Here is a 21,000-nt window from a genome sequence, read left to right as displayed (position 1 = left end):
ACTGTGTAAATTCCTTTTGGAGAGTTACTGACCTGATATAAAGCAGCAGTCCCCAACCTTTTTGGCACCATGGACAGTTTTCATGGAAGACAATTTTTCCACGAACAGAGTGAGAGGATGGTTTTGGAATGACATAAGCAAATTATATTTATTGTGTGCATTATTTCTATTATTACATTGTAATATATGATGAAATAATTATACAACTCACCATAATGTAGAATCCATGGGAGCCCTGAGCTTGTTTTCTTTTTTTTGCAACTAGACAGTCCCATCTGGGGGTGATGGGAGACAGTGACAGATCATCAGGCATTAGATTATCATAAGGAGCACGCAACCTAGATCCTTCTCATGTGCAGTTCACAATAGGGTTCGTGCTGCTATGAGAATCTAATGCTGCTGCTGATCTGACAGGAGGGGTAGCTCAGTCTGTAATGTGAGCATTGGGAAGCGGCCGTAAATACAGATGAAGCTTTGCTTGCTTGCCCTCTGCTCAATTCCTGCCGTGCAGCCTGGTTCCTAACAGGTCATGGACCCATAACGGTCAGTGGCCTAGGGGTTGGGGACCCCTCTTGTGGAGCACCCTACATAGATACACAGATATATGCAGGGATGGAGAGTGGGTTTACAGAGAACACACACGTGTGCATCTTTATCTACCATTTATTAAGTACCTTAATCATGTCTCCTCCACAGAGAAGCAAACATCCCCCCATTCAAGGTTAAGAGAAGCGTTCGTCTTTGAAGGCCCACTACAGCAGTTATCTCTAGTGAACTAGGGTTTTTAATGGCCTTTCACAGTAATTACAAATTTAATTAACCTCTCTGCTTTGATCAGTCAGGGCTGTTTCTCATTACCTTCCCCAATGCCTGTTTCTGAGTCAAGAGCTATTCCTGGGCCTTCCCTTTCCAGCTATAAAGTACTGTTTAGGTTTAATTTAGACTGGCACAGCTGTAAAGAAAGCAACTCTCCTGCTCAACAGCCTCCAATGACTCCCCGTTGACCACTGAATTAAGTAGAAACTCCTTAGCCCAGCACTTGGGCCTTCCACAGTCTGGCCCCAGACCCCCTTCTAATCTCATCCCAACTCTTCCTGCACTTGCACTTCATAGCTCGTATTTCTCAGCAGGCCCTTGTCTTCCTGACTTGGGGTCTTACTTCTGTAGCTCCTTCTGCCCAGTCACTCGGCCACCCACATCCTACACCTGCCCCTTGTTGAACTCTCATCCTCCAGGAAGCCTTCCCTGCTAGCTCCCTCTCCAGTTGAATCCAGACACCCACCCCCTGCCAATCACCTGGGATCATATTCCCCCCCATTCTGATTTTTCACAGAAATTCACACCTTCTCATAATCCTGTTCTGAATGATAGTTATTGTGCATTCATCTTGTTCTCTCTCTTTAGATTGTAGATTTTAACAGAAGGAAATATGTTACCCATCTTTGTACTCGTCAGCACTTAAAACATCACCTTAACAACACAGCCATAACCATTTCAGAGGGCCTACTTTGGTCCAAGCACTTTGCTAGACACTTGAAATAAACTGTTTTTCTTGTCTTCACCAGGCCAGATTAGGAAGTGGAATCTCAGACAGGTCAAGTGACTTTCCCAAGTTCGCAGCCAGGAAGCACCTATTGGGTTGTGTTGGGGAAGGGCTGAGGACAGTGACATTGTGCTTGGCAAGAACAGATTTCTGTTGCTACTACTGACCACGCTTTTCAGAATGTTGGCCAACATTTCCAGGGAGAACTATGATAAATTGGCTTCTGAATCTCTGGCAGGGTGTAAGGACTGATCTTCAGTAATCAACCATGGCCTGTGATGTTTCTATCAGGTCTTCTGCTTTGATGATGGTTTGCCAGGCAGTCCTCTATCACCCTGGAGTTGGAACTTTCTCAGCTACTAGATTGTCCCGGAGTATTTGAGCTCAGTCCCTATCATTGGTCATTTCCCAGGTTCTCCAGCAGTGCATGAAGCTTCTTTAGCAGTTAATGCTGGAAGTTTGAGACCTCTCTCTGGAGCTCCCTTCAACCTCTGAGATGAGGTCTTCATCCTCTACTCTGGGTAGGAGAGAAGATGCTTACCATCCTGAGTGAGTCACACCTGGAAATAGCCAGGAACCAAAACGGCCTGGAGGCAAAGGAGATATGAAAGGGATTCCAGCAGAGCAGAAGGCAGACTTCACACCTCTTCTTCTTCTTCTTCCCTGATGCTTCCTGTGGGAGCAGCTGGGCATTCTCCAGATTCTGTTTCCTGATGCTTACCATCCTGGTCCAGCATCCCATGATCATGACCCCCTAAAACTTACTGGAAATGGGGAGGAAGAGGGCTGGGCTCAGCTCCGGGCTATTTGCTTATGGAGTGTCTATGTGAAAGCTAGTGGTGGGCGGAGCTAATGAAGGGAACTGTGGCACACACAGGCCAGGCAGGGTCCCCCAGTGGGCAGAGGAAGGTCAGGGATTGGGTTGGGGCACGGAGGTGTGGAAGCAGGTAATGATGCATCAAGCTCGCTTGACTGACGGTCACATTCGCTTGCTCCATACCATCTTCCCTTACTAGGTAAAAATGTGCTTTTTTGGCACGGAGGGAAATCGAAAATATGAGATGGCCATTTGGGGTGTCCTATGTTTCCCCACTTTTATGCCCCAGCTTTGTAATTTGCACTCCCCACCCACCCATTCATCTACTCCCCCTACCTCTGTTAACAGGAGTGGATCACAATGGGCTTTGGTGCTGCAAAGTGACCTCATGTAGGCCTCTGACATCTCTGCATATTTTAAATTCAGGGGTATATGTGCGATGTGTTGTATATTTCAAAATAGAAGAGAGGACTTGAAATGTTCCCAACACATAGAAGTGGTAAATACTGAAGATGATGGACACGCAGATACCCTGACTTGATCATGACACATTCTATGCATAACTGATACATAATACTTTTACATATTTATGGGGTACATGTGATACTTTGTACCCCACAAATATGTAAAAGTATTATGTATCAATCAAAAAAGTAAAAAACATAAAAAATTTCTAAAAATACACCATGATTCATGTCATGATCCTCCTATTATTGACTGATGAGATTTTTTTCTAAATTTGTGTTATTACGAATAACATTATAAGAAACTTTTTGGTGTGTAATTTCTTGCCTCCAACACTGATTTCTTCTTTGGGAGGGATTACTAGAAGGGAAATTGGTGGACCAATGATGTAAAGGTATAAAGATGTAAAGGCGTTTGATTGCTTTCCCAAGAGGATGAATCTCTACATATCTCCACCCACAGTCTGTGAGAATACCCATGCCAGACAAAGAGAATTATTGCCATCATGAGTATTATAATTCTTAAAACATTTGCAATTTGAAAGGAGATGGAATACCTCTCTGTAATATTAATTCCTAATCCTTTGATTACAAATGAGAGCACCTGTATTTCTTTTTCTAACCATGGATTTTTAATGAAATGTCATTTGTATATTGTTTTTATTAAATAAAAATGTAATATTTTATTAAATAATTTAGGAATTGTTTATAAATTTTTATGTTGAGATTTTTAATTTCTTCCTTTATCCCTTTGTTCATTCATGAATAATCAGCAGGTACCTACCATGTGCCAGACACTGCTCTGACTAGACCCTGGGAATACTGCTGTGAATCAAATAAAGTCCCTGCCCTGTAGGGGGGTGGTGGGAAGAGAATGGATAAATGATGATTAGTGCTAAATCAAAGAAGGGGCTACTGAGTAATGGGGAATGCAGTTTACAGTCAGATGGTTAGATAACTCCTCACTGAGATGACTTTCTTAAAGAAAGGGAAATCACAGGGAAATTAACAAATAAGCCATGCAGGAATTTGGAGGAAGTGTTCTATGCAGGAGAAACAGCAAGTACAAAGTCCCAAGGCAGAAACACATCTGGCATGTTAGAGGAGGAACAAGGAGGATGGTGTATTTGCAGCAGAGTAAGAAGGGAAAGAAGTAGTTGAAGATGAAGTCAGAGAGATAAATGGAGCCAGAATGAGGATTCTTTTGAATCACTCTGAAAACTTTGACTTTCTACTCAGAATGAGCTGAAAGACATTGGAAGTGTATTAGTCAACTATTATTGCCTAACGCTGCATAACAAGCAATTCCAAATTTTCAATGGTTTACAAGAACCAACTTTTATTTTTCACTTATGATTCTGTGGGTCAATTGTGGAGGCTCTGCTTCAAGCTGAAGATCGGGTTCCTGATGGCTTCAACTGCCTCTGCATTCTGAGATGGAAGCTGCCAGAGCATGCTCTGCTAATGGCAGACAGCAGAAAGACAAGAGGGAAAGCCGCCAAACCAGCAAGCATGCTGAAAACCTCTGCTCACATCCATTGGTCAAAGCAAGTCATTTGACCAAGCCCAATATCAGTGGGGTAGAGGTAGAGGAGTAGAGAAGTGAACTGATTTTTATGTTAAAAAATTACTTCTAGACCCACAGACCATCACCAGTCTAAACCATGTTTAGTCAATAATCTTTTTCAGATGCAATATACCACATTCTTCTTAAATATTTTAAAATTGTTAATGATGTAGAAATAGCATAAGTCCTAACACAATTAATATCCTCTCAAACTACTCCCTATCTATAAAAGCGGAACCCTGGAAGCAGGAAGAGAGAATCATTGCAAACACAAGTTTTCACCTGGCAAGGAGAGAAATAATGCTTCCCCGCTAAAAACCACATTAAAAAATTAGGAGTCCCAGCATTCCACTTGGATATTTATGCAGTAGGTTTGCTGATTTGCCCCTTCTGCCCATTTGGGGAGTAGAAAAGTATAACAATTGGCATTATGTTTGGCTGAAAGTAACAAAATCCCAACTATAAAGGGCTTAAACAAATAAAGTATCCATTTGTCTCAGGCAAAACATACCTAAATAGGCAGTCCAGATTTCACGATGTCATCGATACCCCAGCCTCTTTCTCTCTTTGCACTCTGCCATCCTTGGCTTGTGGCTTTCATCCTCAGAGTCACAAGATGGACATTACATCCACAGTCTAGGCAAGATGAATGGAGAAAGGGCAACAGGCTAAAGGGGGTCTGCCAGTTCAGTCTGTGGCCTTTAAAAACATTCCCCACATCCCTTCCCTATAGCCCTTATTAAAGCAAGCAGGAAGGGGTTATGAGTAACTCTTGGGTAGCCAATCCAAAGTGTTTTCAACAGAACAGAGGATAAGTGGAGGGAGATGATAGAACAGAGGACCCATGCATGAAACAACCAGTGCTCCTACTACTGGGCATGGCAAAGATTATCAAATCTCTGGGAATCGATTGGCACCAGAGCTAGTGATCTGGCTTGAAACTTCTTGCCTAGCGAAGGGCATAGGGCTGGTCTTGCTACCTGTGCCATAGTCAGGAATGATCCAATTTCATTTCCTTTTTTAAAACCAATTTAATTTTTAAAAATTTTAATGGACTTTAATTTTTAGAGAAGTTTTAGATCCATAGCAGAATTGAGGAGAAAATACAGAGTTCTGTTCTGTCATTCTGACCGCACCCATGCAGAGTCTCCTCCACTATTGACATTCTGCACCAGAGTGGAACATGTGTTACAATTGATGACCCTACATTGACATGTCATTCTCACCCAAAATCCATAGTTTACATTACAACTCACTCTCGGTGTTACACTAACGAAGACTCCTGATCCTTGACCAAGCTGTAGTTATGCTCCTCCGAGTCCTCTTCTTGACTAGGTCTCGACCTGGGCCTGCGTCCTGTCCTTGCTGGGCTTGCATCACTCAGTAAGAATCTTGTGGCTGGGTGCGGTGGCTCACGCCTATAATCCCAGCATTTTGGGAGGCTGAGGCGGGAGGATTGCCTGAGCTCAGGAGTTTGAAACCATACTTTGCCACATGGTGAAACCCTGTCTCTACTAAAATACAAAAAAATTAGCGGGGCATGGTGGTGCATGCCTGTAATCCCAGCTATTGGGAGGCTGAGGCAGGACAATCGCTTGAACCTGGGAGGCAGAGGTTTCGGTGAGCTGAGATCGCACCACTGCACTCCTGCCTGAGCGACAGAGGGAGACTCTGTCTAAAAAACAAAAAGAATCTTGCTAGGTCAGTTTAGTGAGAATCCCTGTGCCTTTGAAATCTGATCACTCTGGATGTATGATCAAATTCTGCTTCCCCTACTCTTGATATCTGGTCACCCTGGCTTGCCTTTAGCAAGAACCCTAAGTTGGTTTAACAAGAATTCCTCTGCTCTTGATTTCTCCTCTTAGGAATTTTCCACCCACTGATTCCCTCATTCTATTCATGGGCTATGAGTCCTCAGCTGTCTTTGTTGTATTGGAATTGAGCCTGAATTCTCTCGCCTGTTGTAGTAAGTCTCAACACCTATCACAATAGTCCTGAATAAAATCTTCATTATTGTTTTAACAAGTGTCAGAGTAATTTCTTCTTTAACAATATAGTCTATGGGTTTGGACTATATAAAATGTCATATAACCACAATTATAGTATCATACAGGGTAGTTTCACTGCCCTAAAATTCCTCTATGCTCTGCTTATTCATCCCTCCCTCCCCACTAACCTCTGGAGACCACGGACTATAATAAAGACATCCCAAATACTTGCAGATGTCCTGATCTCAGGTGTTCTATGGGAGTTATGGAGGCCTGTGACCACACTTTGACCTAAGAAGCTCGTGGGAGGGTGGAGTTTTCCTTGCCCAAGAGTGATGCTGGCAGTAGAGGGTAATGGTGCCCATGGGAGCTGTGATCTCAGGAAGATTGGGGGCTGCAGAGACAATGGTGGGAGACCAGGATGGAGAGGACCAGAGCCTCCTGAGCTCTGGTATCATATAGCTGGGAAACTCAGAGAGCTGGGGGACACTTGGCATGGGTGAGTGTCTTAGAGCAGTGTCTAGTAAGCGCTGACCCAGTTTATGAAAAGTTAATCAATTGCACCAAAACCATTTTTGAGCAATCCTATCTTTCCTTACCATCTTTCAAATTTATTAAATTCTTGCATACATCAAGATTTACTTCTAGCTTGTCTATTCTCTTCAATTGAACTGTCAGTTTCAGTGCCAGCCCCAAGCTGTTTTACATATTATAACTTTACAATATATTTTAATGCCTGATGAGGCTAATGCTAGTATCTCCTCATTACTTTTATTTTGCCAAAATATTTGTCAATATACTTACCCGTTTTTTTTTTTAGATGAACTTTAGATCTGCTTTGTTACATTTCAAAAGAATATCTCTTGATACCTCAGTTATGATTGGGAAAGAACTGGCATCTTCCTTCCTACAAACCCCTGGACTATATGAATGAAATGAAGATGAGTAATCTGCCAGGAAGATTTGGAGATCAAATCCTAGACTTCTAACTCTTGGAAGTCTATGTGACAAGGAAGGTAAACAAATGGAAAAATTTAGTAGAAATGTTTTTCTCCTCACTGTTTTTCTTACATGTCACTGATCTCTAAGATTGCATGCCCTGCCTTTTCTTGATGCTTCCCACACAGCTGTTTTCTTTTTCCTCACCACCAGCCCCCGAGCACACACAGTGGAGGAAAGAGAGAAGCTTACATAAAAATAACTCTTGTTAATTAAAAAATATCACTGAGTTCCATCAGGCAAGTGAGGGATGCCACACTTAATTTGTCATAGTTTGCAGTACTAGGTCCCCCAGACTGATACCCTTCTTTGAAAGAAGAAGCTTGTCATCAAGCTGGTGGGTCTCTTAGGTCTGTTGTGGTTGTGATTCCAGATGTCGAATCTCATCCCATTGTTGGTGGAAGTCTGGGATGTCACCCTGCCTTACAGCTGCTCTGACTGTTGTTCTGTCATGGAAAATGGAAGCTGTGCTCCTGTGTTGGAAGATGGGAATTATCACTGGTGCATCTGTCAGCATCCAGCTCTTTCATGGGGATTTTGCACCTTTCACATTTGCATTGTTTCACATTATACATTTTGTAGGTCACTCCCCTGTAAGGCAAAGGGAAAAGGCCATTACTGGAGTACTTATTTTTTGTTGTTTTTTGAAGATTTACACTTTTTGCTTTTATTACAAAGTATTGTGAGATCTTCTGCTCCATCAGTCATGAGAGTAGGAAATTTAAGTCTATCACTTGAGTAATATTTTGACTCTTAGTTTAGGGTTCATCCTTCCCTAGGGACTGACTGCATTGAGATGAGTTAGACTGAGTGGAAGGTAAAGACTAACACTTTGAACTGATGTCGTTTGCTTTGTGAAGAACTAACTGCTAAGAGCAAGTTAATAGGCAGCAGGCTTGAGAAAGAGAAAAGTCATCCAGACAGGAAGATTGGGAACTTCCTCAATGACTTTGTCTTCCTCGTTTATTACCTCAGTTTGTCAACAATCTTGTTAATTATACATTTTAAAGGCGATTTTTTTGGCAAGCTCTAGGACACATTCAAAATATTACATACAAGTGTATGTTATCATAAATAATCCTAAAGTAAACATACATGTAACTACCACCATCTGGAAATTTCACATCAAGTTATAAAACACTTTCATCATCTGCACGGCTTCTTGCTTCCCTCCTCGTTCCTCTCTCTCGGTTGTTTCCCCTCCTCCAGCCCCTAAGGACTGGTGTCTTTTATTTCCCCAGACTTACTCAAAGCCTTGACTTGGTTTTATGCTTTGCTCTTTATTGTACAGATCTGAACAAGGACGGCAGCTGGGGTTACATCTCATTTATCCAGAGATGAAAAGTGATGAAGCTTGACATCCTTATTTGCCATCATGAAAAGCATTTGAAAGGGGGAAAGAAGAAAATTGATTGCAGAAAACCTTAGATTGATGAGCATGAGTAAGGGCTGCGGGGGGCACTGGAAAATTCAGGTGCTGGCTCTTTTCTATGAATTCTGCCTTTCCTCCCTGAGCTTGTTATATATATATATAATACTTACTATTTTAAAAACTTTTAAGTGTACAATTCAGTGACATTGAGTATATTTACATTTTTGTGCAAACATCATGGTCATCCATCTCCAGAACTTTTAATCACCCCAAACAGAAACTCTGCCCCTATTGAACATTAACCCCCATTCCTTCCTCCCTCCAGCCCCTGGTAACCTCTGTTCTACTTTTTGTCTATATGGATTTCCTCGTTCTAGATACCTCATGTAAGTAGATTCACATAATATTTGTCCTTTTATATCTGGCTTATTTCACTTAGAATAATGTTTATGGTTCATTCATGTTATAGCATGTGTCAGAACTTTATTCCTTTTTGGGCTTCAATAATATTCCATTCTATGTATATACCATATTCTGTTTATCCAGTCATCTGTTGGTGGACATCTGAGTTGTTTCCACATTTTGGCTATGGTGAATAATACTGCTACGAATATTGGTGTCTGTTTGATTCTCTCTCTTCAGTTATTTTGGATATATACCTACAAGTGAAATTGCTGGATCGTATAGTAATTCTATGTTTAATTTTTTTGAGGAACTAGCAAAGTGTTTTCACAGTGACTGCACCATTTTACCTTCCCATCAGAAATGTACAAAGCTTCCAATGTCTTTATATCCTTACCAACATGTTTTTTTTTAATATTTTGTTTTTTGATAATGGTAATCGTAATAAGTGTGAAATTGTATCTTGTTGTGGTTTTGATCTGCATGTCCCTAGTGGCTAGTGACATCGCACATCTTTTGGTACTTAGTAGCCATTTGTATATCTTCTTTGGAGAAATATCTATTCAGAGCCTTTGACTAGGTTGGAATTGGGCTGCTCATTTTTTTTTTAATTACACGACCTCTTTATACATTCTAGATATTAATTCCTTACCAGATACATGATTTGCAAATACTTTCTCCCATTTGGGTTGCCTTTTCGCTCTCTTGGTAGAGTCCTTTAGAGCACAAAGTTTTCAATTTCGATCAAGTTCAGTTTATCTATTTTTTCTTTTGTTGCTTGTGCTTTTGGTGTCATATCCAAGAAATCATTGACAAATGCAATATTATAAAGCTCTTGCCCTATGTTTTCTTCTAGGAGCTTTATAGTTTTATCTCTTTATTCCATTTTGAGTTGATTTGTACATATAGTACAAGGTAGGGTAAGATAAGGTAAGGGCCCAGCTGGTTCTTTAGCATGTAGATATCCAGTTTTCTCAGAACCATTTGTTGAAGATACTGTCCGTTCCCCCATTGATGGTCTTGGCACCGTTACTGAAAATCAATTGACGTTATATGTAAGGGTTTTCATTCTACTGACGACAAGTTGGTTTGGAAAAACTGGTCTCAGATAGTGCTAAAAAAAAGATATTACTGAACCAGAACAACGAGTACATTTTCTTGGGTAAATACTATTTTTTTTTCAGTCTACATAATACTTTGAATTAGAATATCGTGAACATGCTTTTATCCATTTGTTATTGATATTTACTTCTTGATGATGCTATCATTTTTCTAAATATGTGAGTTTCAATCCTTTCTTATCCTGCAAGGTGAACAGTGATTTCTTCACTAAATAGTCCCGAAATTCTCAGAGGATCACTTAGAGGGGGACAGGGCTTTTGGAATGCTGTGACCTTGGTCTGTGGAGAAGGAGGCGCCTCACAGTTGGCACCAAATGACTACTAGAAGTGTAATTTTTATGATGTTGGCATTATCGTGACTCTATATGCCTTTTTTTCCCTTGAGACATCTTTCGGGCATTTCAAAACCCATGTTTACTGCATCCTAATGTTTTCAGATTGTTTTCTTAAATGCTGTTCTATATGGTTCTCATGACCTCTCTGTGAAGCAAGCCAGTTAGACATATATTTTATTAATTAAAGACCCGAGACTCACGGAAGTTGAGTGGCCATGTCCAAAGCTCATAGCCAGGAAGTGGAGGACCTGGGTCACGCGTCCTGGCTCCTGACCCTGAGGCTTTCCTTTTACAGCACACACTAGAATACAGCACCTGCTATTCTGACTACATCATTTCTAGAAATGAGTTATTGGCAGATGAGACACCATCTTCTCCCTCTTCATCATGGAAGAGTGAGTATTAGGGAGAATGATAAAGGTGAACTCTATAGAGATTAAGTGAAATTTTTCTTGTTACATTCCCATTGTAAGTGACAGGTTAAGAACTACCAGAAAAAAATTATAGCCGTGGAGAAGGAAAAGCTTTGCTCTGAAAGACCTTCTCCCCACAGAGAGAATTCTAGTTTCACACGGAAATGACAGGCAGTAGGATGGCCACTCTCATAAATCATGTCACGTGGTGAAGGCAGAAGTCTCCTGGTTTAGAACAATGCTTTAATTTCCCAGATGAACAAACCAAGGACCAGGGAAGGAAGTGATTTCCTCATGGTCGAGCTGCTGAATAAAGACAGAGCAGGCACTGGCACCCTGCCCTCCTAGTTTCAGCTAACAAACCTTGCTAGGGAGCATTCCTTTTTCGCAGCATCCTCATTTTTGCACATGTGCTGTCATTTTTTCAGATATCAGGATGAAGCCTCAATCATCTTGAATAAAAAATACGAATATAGACTTGTTCACCCAATTCTCCTGAAATTCTTTTCATAAAAGGAAACAATTTGAATCTTGGATGGTGTAAACTGAGTGCAAATAGAAGGAAAAACTGCTTCAGACAGCAGGTCATTGTATTAGGCCATTCTTGCACTGCTGTAAAGAAACACCTGAGACTGGGTCATTTATTAAAAAGGAGAGGTTTAATTGGCTCACGGTTCTGCAGGCTTTATTGGAAGTATGATGCCGGCATCTGTTCAGCTTCTAGTGAAGCCTCAGGGAGTTTTTAATCGTGGTGGAAGGCAAAGCAGGAGCAGGTACATCACATAACAAAAGCAAGAACAAGCGAGAAAGAGTTGGGAGGGAGGTGTCACACACCTTTAAACAACCAGATCTCGCAATAACCCACTAACAGAAAGATAGCACCAAGCCGTGAGGGATCTGTGCCCATGACCCGAACACCTCCCACCAAGCCCCACCTCCAGCACCGGGGATTACAATTCAACATGAGATTTGGGCAGGGACAAATATCTAAACTGTGTCAGTCATCTAATATGCTATATATATATATATATGAATATTAAAACAGGAAGAAATCTAAGAAAACATAACTTATTGATTGCGTAATTGATACAATCATTGTTATCATTCATTGGACACATTTTTATTGCATGTTAGTATGTGCTAGGCACAGTGATTAGTGCTGTGAATATAATGATGAGCAAAAATAAACGTGGTCCCATCTTCATGAAGCAAATAGTCTGGTGGAAAAGATAGGCATCAAATAGATAAACACATAAATACATGTAACATTAATGCTTTAATGTTTTATGATGAAAAAGTATGTGGTGCTGTGAGGGAATTTAACAGAAGAGAGGTACCTGGATTTGTGATTCAGTCTTTCCTGTAGTCGGATGGAACTTGGAATAGCCAAGGAGCTGAAAGAAGACCAGTGCAGTTGGAATTCAGAGAACAGTGGGAGCATGATGTGAATAGAGGCTGTAGGATGGGTAAAAGCTGCAGGGCGCAGGATATTTTATGGAGGATAAGGATTTGATCTTTCTCCAAAGAGCACTGAGAAACCATTAAATGACTTGGATGGGACACAGAGAAGATGTGGTGGGAGCCATTATCATATTAATCCTTTGAAAGTTTTTTTTTTTTTTTTTTTTTTTGACTGCAGCATAATAGGCTGGAAGATAACAAGGATAGGTGCAGGGAGATCTGTTAAGTGCTTGTTGAAGTAGCCTAGGCAGGACACAATGGTGGTTTGACTTTGTGATATGGGAATATGGAAGAAGAGAAATGGATATATTTGAGAGGTATTTAGAGGTTAAGTGGACTGTATTTGGTAATGCATAAAATCTGGAGAGAGAGGGAGAGGAAGGCACCAAGAATGACTCCAGATCTCTTAAATTGCACTACTGAATTGACGACAGTGCCATTCATTGGGATAGACATTGGAAGGATAGTGGCTCTAATGCAGGGAGAGAATGCTTGGGCTTAGACTGCAAAGTAAATTTGAGGCATCTGTAAGTAGAAGTGGACATACAGTACAGGACTGGAACTCAGAAGATGGTGTTGGCAGGAGATATAAATTTGGAATTTGTGAATGAGTGGCTATTGAAGCCATGAACAAGGACAAGACGGACAGAAAGTACAAAGAGAGAAGAGAAAAGGGCCCAGTATGGAGTCTTTGGTATTATGAGTCTTGATGGCCTTAACTGAGAGGATGAGCAGGTGAAGGACACAGAGAAGGGGCAGCCAGAGAATAGAAACTGTGAGGTGGGATGTGATGGTGACCAAGGAAAGTTTGTGTTGAAGAAGAAAGCAGTGGTCTTCTAAGTCAAATCCTGCTTAGAGACTTTCTGTAAGGTGAGGATGAGAAAAGGAACCTTGGACTTACTGATGTGAAGATCATTGAAGAGGCTTAGCTACATCAGTGGACAGCTGTGAGGGTTAGTCTATTGGGAATGAGATGAGGAATGAACAGGAGGAGAGCAAATGGCATTAAAGTGGTACCTATGGTCTTCCTTTGTGCATCAGCTCATGAAATGTGCCCCAGGCTGGGTGCAAGAACAGGTCCCAGAAAAACCTGTGATTTGCAGTATGACCACTGCTAAATCACCTAACCCTTCCCTGCTTCAGTTTCCTTAATCAATTCTATGGACTATAACCAGGGCTCATGAGGGATAGACGAGCTTTGGAAATCCAAGCTTAAATTATTCCTTACATTCGCTAAGCTCCAAATGCCAATTATTTTAAAACTATTTTCCTGTTAGAGATGTGTCCTCCCTCACACTTCAAGAAGATTTTTGGTTTATTTTTGTTTGTATTAGAAGGGATATTCCCCTTTTCCAAATCTGGTCAACAATAGAAAGTACTTATCGATGGTCTCTTGTGATCTTGGTTTAGGAGACAATATCAAATCTCCTATGTATGTATTGGCTAGTAATGTATTTATTTACCCCTAAGACCTATATTGTTTGTATAATCCTAAGGCTGATGTGAAAGAGGAGAAAAACCTGTTTTTTGTTTGTTTTCTAAATCATCACTAGATACACTAGAGAGGGTTATCCTTCAACGAGTGTGCCACAGAGTTGAAGGAGGTGATCAGGAATCCCTTAGAGTCTTAGAAGCTCTCACAATGTGACTGATTCCATACGTTTAATGGTAAATATGATAAGCCCTTTAGATTTCTTTTTTTTCTTTTTTTTGAGATGGAGTCTCACTCTGTCGCCCAGGCTGGAGTGCAGTGGCATGATCTCGGCTCACTGCAAGCTCCGCCTCCCGGGTTTACACCATTCTCCTGCCTCAGCCTCCCGAGTAGCTGGGACTACAGGCGCCCGCCACCACACCTGGCTAATTTTTTGTATTTTTATAGAGATGGGGTTTCACCGTGTTAGCCAGGATGGTCTCGATCTCCTGACCTCGTGATCCCACAGCCTCAGCCTCCCAAAGTGCTGGGATTACAGGCGTGAGCCACCGTGCCCAGCCTGCCCTTTAGATTTCTCTATTAACTTAATTTCCCAGACTGCCACAGTGGTGAGTAATTGAATATTAACAGATGAAAATGGAGGCTATGGACACATGCCAGTTGTCTCATACCAATGGCTCCCTAATGTGAAAAGTCCTGCTGATACCCAAAACCTTACTATGGCCTTTCTTGGAGGAGCAGATCTGTTGGAAAATAAAGTTATCATTGACTGGATAATTGATATTTGTTTTTTGTTCTCTGGAAGATATTTATAGGCCCAAATCATTGGTATGGTAGACTGAGAGTCCTGTGAGAAGTACAGTCAGGGGATATGAGTGAAGTTTTATTGTCTTAGGGCAATGGCTAGAGATTGGGCCAGGCCTAGACCCTTAAAATCTCTGCTCTATCCTCTGTGTTCTTTTTTTGCTGTTTATGTGTCTGGGAGTGAAGGACTCCAGGGTCTTAAGATATAACAGAGTGATAAGATGGAATCAGCCTGGATCCCTGAGTCACCACTTGGTGGTGAGCCTCCAAGGGGAACTCTCCCATTAGACTGCTGCCTGAGCAAGAAATAGACTTTTGTGGTGTCAAGCAATGAAAATTTTTGAGTTGTTGACATAGCAGGTGGTTTACCCTGGGAACACATCACAGAGCTATAATACAATGTGAGCTCTGCTATAAGCAAAGCTTATATAAAGTGTTATAAGAAAAGACAAAGGCCTGATTAATTCTACCTGGGAAAGTTAGAGAAGGATAGAAAGATGAGATGATATTTAAGCTGGATAAACAGAGAAAAGTTTACTAAATGAGACAGGTGGGGAGACAATTTAAACAAGTGGTCCAGTGTGGGCAAAGTCCATGGTGCATGGAAACATATTCTGAGTACGAGTGAGTGACAAAGCTCCTTTATGGGACCTTTGTAGGGAGCAATTGGAGAAGATGCTGAGGCCAGAGCAAGCACTGAGGGCTATACCTCTTCAGTTTTACCCAGAAGACAGGAACTGTCAATATTCCCAAGAGAAAACCACATGTTAGAAGGATCCTCTGGCATCTGTGTGGGGTATGGATGAAGAAGGTTGCCTGTGGGGGCTGGAAGTACATTTAGAAAGTTGCTTCAGAGCTCACACCTGTAATCTCAGCACTTTGGGAGGCCGAGGTGGGCAGATCACTTGAGGTGAGGAGTTTGAGGCTAGCCTGGCCAATATGGTGAAACCCTGCCTCTACTAAAAATACAAAAGTTAATTGGCCATGGTGGTGGGTGCCTGTAATCCCAGCTACTTGGGAGGCTGAGGCAGGACAGTCGCTTGAATCCGGGAAGTGGAGGCTGCAGTGAGCTGAGATCACACCACTGCACTCTAGCTTGGGCGACAGAGTGAGAGAGAGAGAGAGAAAAAAGAAAGTTGCTTTAGAAATCTAGCAGGAATTTACAAGACAATGTATGTGTAGCACACAAAACATAGTGCCAAACACTAAGAAATATTAGGGCCATTTTGTTTGTTTTCCCTGAATGAGAGAAATGACTGTGGGAATGAAGAGAAAGTGAGTGGATAAAAGAGTTTTTTTGAAGCTATAAATCCTTGATGAACAAGTATTGAATAAATGATGCAGTATCTTCTGGGGATGCTGAGTGGTCTGTTAAACACCCCATGGTGGGGAGGAGGGTTACTAAATAACTGTGTCCCATGTCCTCTCCTCTCACTAGAAGCTCTTAAAAATCCAGACATCCAACAAGAGACCAATAGGACACGCTGATGTTTTATGAATGGGGCCAGGACCAGCCTGAGTGTGGAGCCTCGTGGGCTGAGCTTCCCCTGGATTCAGAGCCCTGAGGTTGAGTTATCTACTGGTCAGCTGGATCAGGTAATCAGTACCTGTGGGTTGGTGGCGGCAGGGAGTAGGGGTCAGGTAAGAGGTATTGCATCTCTGGAAGCCTTTTGTGCTGTCCGGTAAAGGGCCCTTTTAGGGAGGGTGGATGATATGGACACCGTGAATGAGGAACAGAAGGCCATATATTCTCAGCTAGGCAGAGGGCAGCCAGCTCAGCTGAAGGAGGAAATTGCCCACGTGTTTATCATATCCAGATTCTTGTTTTTAGGTCTCCCCTCCTACATGAGGCATGGATTGGTGATGAAGTAGGTTGGTGGTGAGCACTCAATGGGAAAGAGTAAAGGTATCGTTGCCTAAAGTATGAACCTTTTCAGGCAATTATAGGAGAGTGACAGTAAAGATGAAATTGATGGAAACTTGGTGCAAGGAGGGAAGAGGAACCCTCTGACAGAGGACCCTGTCATCGTCAGTCTAGGCCTGGAAGGGACACTGAGATGTCATCAGATCTATTCCTGGAAATACAGGGCTGCATTTCCAGCCATACCCGAGAGGAAGCTGTCTGCTTTTTCTGAAAATATCTTGAGATTTCGTTAACACATTGTCCCTTTTAATGTATACCACTGTCTTACCACCCTAGGGAACGTTTTCTTTTCTTTTCTTTCCCTTTTTTTTTTTTTTTTTTTTGTGGGTGTCTAATCTAATTCCTTACAGCTGCAATATATTCTGTTTGTCCTTGCAGTTCAGCTGCTATAGAGACAGTGCCTGGCCACCCATACAGCATTCCTTTGTGGCAGACAAGGGATTGGTGAAATGCAATGTAGATGGTCTAAGGACCCTGTGCAATGGAAACTCCAATTGAAATTGTACATAGCCATTAACATTCTACCTATTCAAGGGGGCTGAAGATGGAGTGTAAGAAAAAGCTCCAAAGCCAGAGCGCTGTTGCAACCTTAGCCTCATTTTCCAGCAGGTACACTGGAGTTATAAATACATGCACGGGCCACAGGGATGGTGCAGGTAGACAGGAGCTACGTGGGTGTTGGCCAGCTCCCGGACTCGTCTTTGGCAGTATGGAGTGCTGGCATGTTGTACTTGTTCCGTGAGAATCTGGGTCCACACTTCTTTTCTGCATGCCTGGTTTCTTGAAGGGACAGTGACCTCTGCCAAGACAATAGCTAGTGGGGCTGTTTACATGGAATAATGAGAGTTGGTGTTGGTCTGGATCTGGTTAACTGGGGGAAAGGAAGGAAGTCACTATGACTTTATCTTACTTTGCTTTGTAGAAGTCTTTCATATAATCGGAGGGCTAGAAAAGAAACAGAAATACGTATGCTGACTGCTATATTTTACAGAAGAGGAAATGGAGGCACTCAGAGATAAAGCCACTTATACAAAATCATGGTGAGATAAGGGTTCTCAAAGATTGTTTGGTTGTATGTAAGAGAAGCCCAGTCGAATGAGGTGAGGGTCAAGGTAAGCCCAAGGCCTTGGGGCAAGAAGTGCCGAAGGGAATGGAACCAGGATCTTAAAACCTTTGGAAACTAAGGTTTCTTATTCTCCTTCTCTCTCTTTTCCCCATGATATCTCGTATTTGTTTCTCTGCTCATCTCTTTCCATCTCCTTTTTCTCAATTCCCTGAGAAGGACAGGGAAATTGGCTACCATGTCTACTAAGTGATAGAACTCGAATGAGGTCTTGGACTCCTTTTCCTGTGCTTTTCCATTACATTGACTCTGTCCACATGAACTCTCAGAAGTCAAGTACAAGTTGAAATGGGGATTTGGAACTGGGTTTAGGACAAGAGAGAATTATCTGTTTCTTAGATCTAAAACCTCATGCTTTGGTCTGGGCCTTCCATCTGCCTCTCTTTTGTTTTGTTCTCAGACTCTTTAGAGGGATGAGGGTGGCCTGTTTATTGAGTTCACCTGAGCTTCCAATGACTAGCTTGGCATTATTTTAGCAACTTGGCTTCATTAAAATAAATAATAATGAAAAGAGTCTTTTGGCACTTCAGCAATCCTCTCAAATCGACTGTAGAATTTAGAGCTGGAATTGAAAAGACACATTTGGTCAGACCGTCCCCCACCTTCACCTTCATTTTACAGATGTCGGGAAACTGAGACTCTGTGAGATCAAAAGGACTAATGCAAGTGATCCTAAAATCTAGTGGCAGACATGGGGCTAATGAAGTCTCTGTTCCTGATCTGCTGCTGCCTGAAACAGCTGCTTACAACAGCTCCGTCCTCGGGCCTGGAAACCAGATGTGAGGACATTTGGGGAATGATAATCCACTTGAAAAGCTGATCAGTGTCCAGGCCTTCTTTGCATGTTTCTGAAGAGCCCAGAGAGTCACTGCCTTCCTCAAGGACAGACAACATAGTCTGCCTAGCCCACAGAGCTGCCAGGAGAAGCCAGGTGTCAGAGGCTTTAGTCTCTGGCGTGGCTCCTCCACTCCAGAGAGGAGCTGAAGGCTATTCTCACAGTGCCCCTGTAGCAGCAGAGACATCTTTCTCTAGCCCTCATGTACATCCTTGGGACAGAAACACACAGCCATTCTCCCTGCTCACAGCCAGGCCCCACCAGCATAGAGTAGCATTTATGGCTCCTTTGTGAGGCACAAATCCAAACATGCAGTGATTTCATTTTTCTAACAACAGCATTTCTAGTCTTCCCACAGCACTAATCAGTTGCCACTAGAGCATCTCTTGCTTCCAAACATTTTCCTTTTTCTTTGCTTCTGGGAAAGCACACAGTTCAGGAGCCCTATCCACATGGATGGCAATCCCATTCTTTGGCTTCTCTGGGGTAGATCAGATTTAAAAAAAAAAACAAAAAACAAAAAAATCAAGCTTCCTTACCTATACCTATCTCTTCACAAATTCCTGCATTATGTTTGATTCATTTATCAGCCATGAGTAGATCCCACACTGCAGGACCCTGGGCAGTAATGGATCACCAGAAGGAAGAGACGCCCTTTGCAGGCCATTCCTGAATTTTCCCTGAAGCTAGTGGCCTTGGGGCAGAGTCATTTACCTCTCAGCAGGGCAGGTATCTCGCTTGTAAAAGCTGAATAATAGAAATGGTGGGACCATAGTGATAGTCATCAGTGGGTCTACTGTACAGTCTGAGGGTGAGGGTGGCAGCCACATTAACTATGAAGTCAATGGCCCCTGGAATTGTGTAACACACACCTGCACACCCATGCAAAATGGCCCAGTTGGTACCAGAACTTTAAATGCAAGGTTTTCCCAAGAGTTTGCACTGTGGCCAAGGACACCCAGGATCCTGACTGGCCTGACTGGTGGAGTAATCGTCAAGAACCAGGGCTATGGGTTAGAGACTTTGAGTTCGAATTGCAGCTCTGCCCCTTCCCAGCAGTGAGGCCATGAACAAGTTAAATATAGTGTTCAATAAATCTTTGCTAATTCATTATTATTGTTCCTACCACTACAGTGATCCTGTCTTAATCAGGGGCTGGCTCACCTGTGTGGCTCTGGTTCTCCCTCTGACTGAATTGCACACTTCTGCACTTGGTCTTAGCCAAGAGGCCAAGAATCAACTACCATTGCACACTTCTGGCCCTGAGGGGCATCTCTAGATTTTAGGGCCCTTTCCAACTCACCTTGTCCTTGGTTATCTAACACAGGAAATCTGAATTCCTCCTCCTAAGCTTCATCACCCACCTTTTCCATAGCTATCTCATGTCTCTTCATGGAAAAGTGTTTTGGCAGCAATTTGAAGGATGAACTAGCCATTGAGTATTCATGAATAAAAGAAGCAAATCTAAAATATCTTGCAATGAACACATTCATTGCAGCAATTGACCAAGGTGTCTGAGTCTTAAAACTAATCCAAGGTCTCCTGGAGATATTTTTTGCTTGTCTTTTGGTGAGATTTGCAGACAGGGCCTACTCCAAATATTTCTGAGTCTGTTGTTCAGTGCTATTTTGAGTTCTTTCACATGTGGAATTTATTCCTATTCTTAGCTCTTACCCAGAACCCTGGGGTACTTGAAAATGTTTTCAATTTGACCACCTATAGTGTATTAACAAATCCTTGCATGTGCTTTGCAAAGCACTTAAATTCAGCTGACTTCCTATCTCAGCCTCCTTTTCCAGCATAATCTCCAGCCCAAGCTGTGCTGACCACACCTTTTGCAAAACTTTGACCAAAGAATGTGCCCAGCTGAGGATTGTCAGATTCCACAGACAGCAACAGGTCCCTATTAGTGAGTGAACCACAGAAATAAAATGCCTCTGATGCCAGAAAGTGGGCTTTCAGAAAAATTTCAACTGGAGAAAGATAACAGAAATGTACACAATGAGGAGCATTGCCCAGCGTCTGGGCAATGTAGAGTTTTTTACCCAAAGCTCTGTCCTTCTGTGTAACTAAGGGATATCTCTTGTCAAACAACACAATGGCAACGTTCTGACTTCCTTATGTCTAAGCATGAACAAAAAACCTGGAACTCATACCTCCACTCACCTTTCTTTTCTGATTGATCAAACTGAGCATTCTGACTCAGCATTGTCCTGTGTCTAGGAAAGGAGAAACAGTTACCCACCCGGGAAACAGGGAAAGAGTGGTGCCTTGCTGTAACGCTCTTCATATAACAAGAATGCTATCTGAAACTCCTAAGCCCTAGAAGATTTAGCCCAAATTAAGGACTTCGTTAGCAGCTGCTTCCCAAGCCCTTCCTCTCCTTTTATTTCTTTTGTT

General features: G+C 42.2%; 1 long non-coding RNA gene across 1 annotated transcript; it reads right to left on the bottom strand.

Moving 5' to 3' along the window:
* Positions 1–645: 645 nt before the first annotated feature.
* Positions 646–8,740, bottom strand: LOC104668235. The gene is made up of 3 exons (XR_748793.2): positions 8,626–8,740; positions 7,184–7,969; positions 646–2,303 (listed from the first exon to the last, which is right to left on the bottom strand). It is a non-coding gene; the product is annotated as an uncharacterized LOC104668235 (long non-coding RNA).
* Positions 8,741–21,000: the final 12,260 nt, after the last annotated feature.

Source organism: Rhinopithecus roxellana, chromosome 9, assembly GCF_007565055.1.
Source record: "Rhinopithecus roxellana isolate Shanxi Qingling chromosome 9, ASM756505v1, whole genome shotgun sequence".
NCBI lineage: Eukaryota > Metazoa > Chordata > Mammalia > Primates > Cercopithecidae > Rhinopithecus > Rhinopithecus roxellana.
This window is presented reverse-complemented; position numbering and strand designations above follow the sequence as displayed.